The 6,000-nt window shown below is 44.3% G+C and overlaps 1 protein-coding gene across 1 annotated transcript in view; it reads left to right on the top strand.

Annotated features, from left to right (window-relative positions):
* The window catches only part of LOC147619351 (uncharacterized), a 31,258-nt gene that overhangs the window by 906 nt on the left and 24,352 nt on the right, over window positions 1-6,000 (top strand). The window lies entirely within an intron of this gene.

Here is a 6,000-nt window from a genome sequence, read left to right as displayed (position 1 = left end):
GCAGGACTTGTGTTCTTGTCATATGGGGAGGGGTTTCATCAGTCTAGCAGTGTTTTTTCGTACTGCAATGAAGCTCCCTGCATTAGTTTGTTTGGTGCATGAAACAGCATGCTGAGCTGAATGGGAGAGAGGCACCATTAGTTTGTTTAGTAGTAACCTCTCTGAGTCTCTTGTCTCCTCTGAACTTTTTATTGATGTCAATTGTTGATTTGGTTTGAAATTTGAATGATAATGTTTTGTTGCCACACTTGTTTCATTTAACCTTCCACTTCGTTGGGGAGAGAAAACTTCATCAATTTGCTTATGGAATGAGTCTTGCATGTTGCAATCTCCACATGGAACGAGTCTAAAATGTTGTAGCTTGGATATTTCCAGAAATTGGCTGAGCATGCATGTGTAAGTGAGCACCTGATTCAAAGGGGGCAGAGAATCCAATTTTTTGGTGAGAGGGAACCTTTCTCAAACTATCTCAAAGATTAAAATACAGCCTAGAGTCTTGCAGCTTCCAACAGGGAGAAACTCCATCCTTGATGAAGGTTCTCTTATTCAGGAACAATTTTGCAAAAAATTGGCAACAAAACAGCTACCACCTACAAGAGGCTTCTATAAAGGGGCCACTTTTATGCTTTATTTTCAATACGTCATTGTTCATGATCTTCTACATTGTTGTATCCCACAAAAATACATCTTGTTGCCTTGTCATCAAAGCTTGCTTCTCATCTATTGAGACACATGGATAGCAAGACAACCAATAACCTTGAAGTAATCAACTTTAGGCTTTTTATCATACCAAGCCTCATATGGAGTGATGGTTTTCAATGCTTTCATAGGGCATCTGTTCAAAAACATATGTATTAGACATATACTTTCCCTCTCGATATGTAGAGAGGGTTTGCAATTTGTAACCTGCTTCATTTTCAGCCCTTGCAAAATAATGTGGAAAGCACATAAAAACCTCCGATTTATCTTTCAAAGGGTATACCCAAACAAATTTGGAGTAATCATCTATGAATGTAACAAAGCACATGCTTTCCAAGTGCACCAAACAGAAAATTGTAGCCCATGTTGCATGTGTTGTGCATGCACATTTTCAACCGGCAATGGCATTTGACATACATTTTGAGCACTATCATAAACATTGCATTCTTCACGGGCTACATGAGGTACTCTTGCATGGCGTGAAGTCGCCGATGGTTCCTCTCCCATAGCATGGAGATTCATCCTCTTAGACATAAGTTCTTGTTCGGGCGCCTGTAGGGATTCCAAGACATGTGGGATGGTTGTCTTTTCTGCATAGGCATCCTCGATACGAGCCAAGTATGCATGTGCTACATCCCTTAGTTGCATGTGCAACTCTTGAGCCATTGCCATTGCATGATCCATATAAGATTCAGCTTTCTTGGCTTTGAAACGGTCATGTACCAATGGATCCTCGTGGCGGTAGAGCTTCAATTGTTCTTGTTGTGCATGGAGAAGAGCCTGTATACGAGTAAGTTCAGCCCTTAAGACTATGGACTGTTCTTCCTACATTTTCTCTTTGCCATGGGACGGCTGTCCCACATATTCATGTTCTGTAATATGCACCACATTGTAACTTGGTTGAACACAATGCTAATCAATACACTTAAATACACTAGGATTTGATGGACAACATGCTCAATACAATAAGTAATTTGCTGAATTGACAAGAGATGCACAATGAGTCGGAACGGCCGGTCCCTCCCCAAATAAAGTATATTGATCTTGGGAGAATTAAGTACATAGTGTAATGGGTATTTTTGACTAGATTTCCATACCAATGCATATGAATACAGTATTGCAAACAAAGTGGTTGTCAGTTTAGTCTACCCTCTCAAGTGCCCATGTTCTCTACCATCTGCTCTCTATTGTTCCACCAACACATGGTAGGAACAATCTGCAAGAGAGCACGTAGGACAAGAGAACACTACACAAGGTATGTGATCTTGTAATCCGGCTCCTCCCTCCTGCTACTTGCTTCCATATCTAAGCATAAAAGCTTACCAATTGCAAGTAGAGTCGATGACAGTAAAGTCTTTGCAATGGAAGTGCTTGAGTGTTGAAATCTTCGATTTGTCGTAATTCTTCGCGACAAAAGTCTTCAAGAGGATGAAGGGAACATTGGGAAGGCTTCCCCTATGGTTCAACTTGAGAAAGGAAGGCTGAAATTAGGGTTTTTAGCAAAAAGACAAGAAATTATAGTAAGAAAGAGAGTTGTTTTGCTGAATTTTAGTGATTGGGAGGGAGTGTAGGAGAGTGAATAGCATCCGAAAACACTCTTGGAAGCACCCTAGCAAGCTTGGATGTGGAGTTGGGAAGGAGAAAGTGCTGAAAATACAGCCCAAAAGGCCTCATGAAGGAGACACTTCTTCTAGAGAGAGGGAAGAGTGAGGTGGTGAGTTGTCCACTATAGGTGGTAGGTAGGTGCTTTGTGGAGCAAGCTAGAACAGACGCATGGTTGCCCAAAACTTAATGAAGTATGTACACACTCACTTATAAATTAGTGCAAACTTCTAAGGCTAGGTTTATGACCAATACTTACTTCCTGTCACATGCCACATAACCATGTAACCAGACAGTTTCACACGCACGGTTCACGGGTGGGGTCCCCTTACCCGGAACTACACATTGGTCAAGCAAGCATGAAAACAGCATGCAATTTCAATTGCAAGCAAGCACATAAAGATGCTATGCAATGCAGCATTGGTATGGACAATCCTCTTTCATGAGGCTATACCAAAATAGACGTGCACCAAGCAAGTATGATGAGAAAGCACAAGTGGACCAATTGGGTGGCCAAATGGTGACAAGTTTCATGAGACTATACCAAAATAGACGTGCTCCAGGAAAGTATGATGAGAAAGCACGAGTGGACCAATTGGATGGCCAAATGGTGACAATGTGTTTCAGGAAAGTTATTTTTCTGAAAGGTGTTATCCTTGGAAACCGTTTTGGTTTTGGAAAGGGCTTAACTATGGTTTTGATGAATAGTTTATGGTTTTGGTCTTGTGTATTGGAGGCTCCTAGGAGTATGGGATGCTAGAATTGTCGCCTACACAAGGATCTCATATGGGGTGTATTCTAGTGGTATGGGATGCTAGAATATGTCGCATATAAACTATGAACTATTTATTAGTATCATGGATTGGCTGATTCTAGTCTATGAGGTGTTTTGAAGCCAACAAGGCAAGGTATTCTGCGCTCGTATGGTTGGTCGAGGATATGCAGGGCTGTCTTGGACAATAGAGTGCCAGTTGAGCTTCCCTGGCTTGGGTGAACATGTGCTTGTTTGGCGGTTTTGCGGAGAAGGATTTCTCACATCAATTATGCCATGGCACATTCCTTTTGCATGTATGGATGGATTCTTGGAAGGACTTCGGTGTGAGCCCACTGACATGTCAACAAGAGTTTGTCTTTTGCATGTATGTGGATGGATCCCCAGGAAGGACTCTGGTGTGAGTGCACTGACATGGCAAGAGAACATATGTGGCTTTTGAGGCTTGACATGACAGAACATGTGTGGCTTCTGAGGCTTGACATGACAGAACATGTATGGCTTGTGAGGCTTGACATGGCAAGAGAACATGTGTGGCTTTTGAGGCTTGACATGATAGAAACATATATGGCTTATGAAGCTTGACAGGATAGAACATGTGTGGCTTATGGAGCCGGACATGACAGTACATGTATGGCAGACACATCTGGACATGATATGCTTTTCTTATAGTACATGTATGGCAGATGCAGCCTGACATGGTGCGATCTTTCTCAGGACTAGCAACCCTGGTGCTCACTTCGTACTTATGTTTTGGCCCTTGGAAAGGATTTAGCATCCATGAACATTCAGAAAAGCGGCTTATGGATTTATGGATATTTAGGACACAGTTGGCTCTTGTGCATGTGTTTGCTTATTATGAGAGTTGTTGACTCAGGATATGGATACAGTTTCTTGATACGGTTGGCTCTTGTGCCGTATCTAACTTTAGATCGTGGATCTGGAAATTATGGCTTTAATGTTGGAATTATGTAATACTATTTGTAACGCGCGGAAGCTCTGGGTAGTCTTCTTTCAGCCCTAAACACTCTTGAAAACCTTCTGATGCAAAAACGCACCATCTGATGCAAAAACGCAGGTAGAGAGAGAGTAGAGAGAGAGGTGATAACACACCCAAAACTTGCCCTAGACTAGGATCCTAATGACTCTCACCCCTAGTGGGTGGAATGAATAAGACATTGAGCACTTGGTGGCTTTTATAGGGTCTTGGACAAGGTGGGAGCTGGCCGATTGCTGGTCGGCCAGTATTAATGCATTAAATGCTCTATTAATTCAGCCGACTGGGTGTTCCTCCTTGATCTTGATGCGCATGCTGCCTACACCTTGCTGACGTCAGCCGACAGCCCTCTTCTGGCAGCCAGCACCCTCTGTCCTGCAGCTGACAGCCCCTCTGACCCATGCTTTGCTCCAAGTCCTGCTCCATGTCCATCTTCTACTGGTTCATAGTCTTTATCTGCTTGCCCCTTCTGGATTTAGTCTTGAGAAAGTCCATGGCATTGCTGATGCACATGACATCCCCCTCTGCTAAACTTGATGACGGGAATCCAACCTGCTCTTGGATGACTATCATCATCCCAATCCTGTTTCGAAGTCCCTCTGTCATCATCCATCCCTGGCAAACCTTTTTTCTCTGAAAATCCGTTGTGTTCTCCAAACCACTCTGTCTCTGATGAAGATCTATGCATCTGGTCTTCCTCTAGTCCACAATCCATTCCTGCCCTGACTCTGAACACCGTCTTGGTCTTCTTTCCTGGAACTGAGTCTGGCACTCTCACATCACCCTTGGAGGATCAACCTCCCTTGGGACCGTTCCCTTAGAACCAATCTGGCTCACGGAACTGCCATCCCCATCTGGCACTGTGGAACACCACCAACAAACCTCTTGGGAGTTCTTCCCGATCTGTGTTCCCGCCTTGGGCTTCGAATCCGTGTACTTTCCTGTACCTTGGACCTGTACACCATCATATGGGACTGAATCAGTGTTTAGCTTGGCTGAGCCTGATGCTCTGATACCAATGTAACGCGCGGAAGCTCTGGGTAGTCTTCTTTCAGCCCTAAACACTCTTGAAAACCTTCTGATGCAAAAACGCACCATCTGATGCAAAAACGCAGGTAGAGAGAGAGTAGAGAGAGAGAGAAGTGCTGGAATTTCAGTATATCTATTGTACAAAAAGGGTACATGTCTTTGCAGCCCTTGGCTGCCCTCTTGAAAAGGTGATAACACACCCAAAACTTGCCCTAGACTAGGATCCTAATGACTCTCGCCCCTAGTGGGTGGAATGACCAAACCTTGAGCATGAGGGCCCTTTTTATATGGGACTTGGGACACTTTTTGCTGGCCGACTGCTGGTCGGCCAGTCCCATGTCCATACAGCCCCTTTTTGGAGCATCCCGACTGCTTGTCCTTGTCATCGATGCGCGCCTGCTGCCCAACCTCTCTGATGGCTTCAGCCGACAGCTCCTCTGGTAGCCAGCATCCCTTTTCTTGCAGCCGACAGTCCCTCTGGCATGATCCCACTTGGTCCTGCTCCATGCTCACCTCAGATGAGTCACCTGAAGCTCCTACCTTCTGGTTCTACTGGTTCATAATCTTTATCTACTGGTTCATAATCTTTATCTGCTTGCCCCTTCTGGATTTAGCCCTAGAAATGTCCATGGCATTGCTGATGCACATGACATCCCCCTCTGCTAAACTTGATGACGGGAATCCAACCTGCTCTTGGATGACTGTCATCATCCCAATCCTGTCCTGAAGTCCCTCTGTCATCATCCATCCCTGGCAAACCTTTTTCTCTGAAAATCCAATCTGTTCTCCAAACCACTCTGTCTCTGATGAAGATCTATGCATCTGGTCTTCCTCTAGTCCACAATCCATTCCTGCCCTGACTCTGAACACCGTCTTGGTCTTCGTTCCTGGAACTGAGTCT

Source organism: Cibotium barometz, chromosome 33 (assembly GCF_041138505.1).
Source record: "Cibotium barometz isolate CiBa-2024 chromosome 33, ASM4113850v1, whole genome shotgun sequence".
Lineage (NCBI taxonomy): Eukaryota > Viridiplantae > Streptophyta > Polypodiopsida > Cyatheales > Cibotiaceae > Cibotium > Cibotium barometz.
Note: the sequence above shows the minus strand (reverse complement) of the source record. Positions and strands in the feature narration are given on the sequence as shown.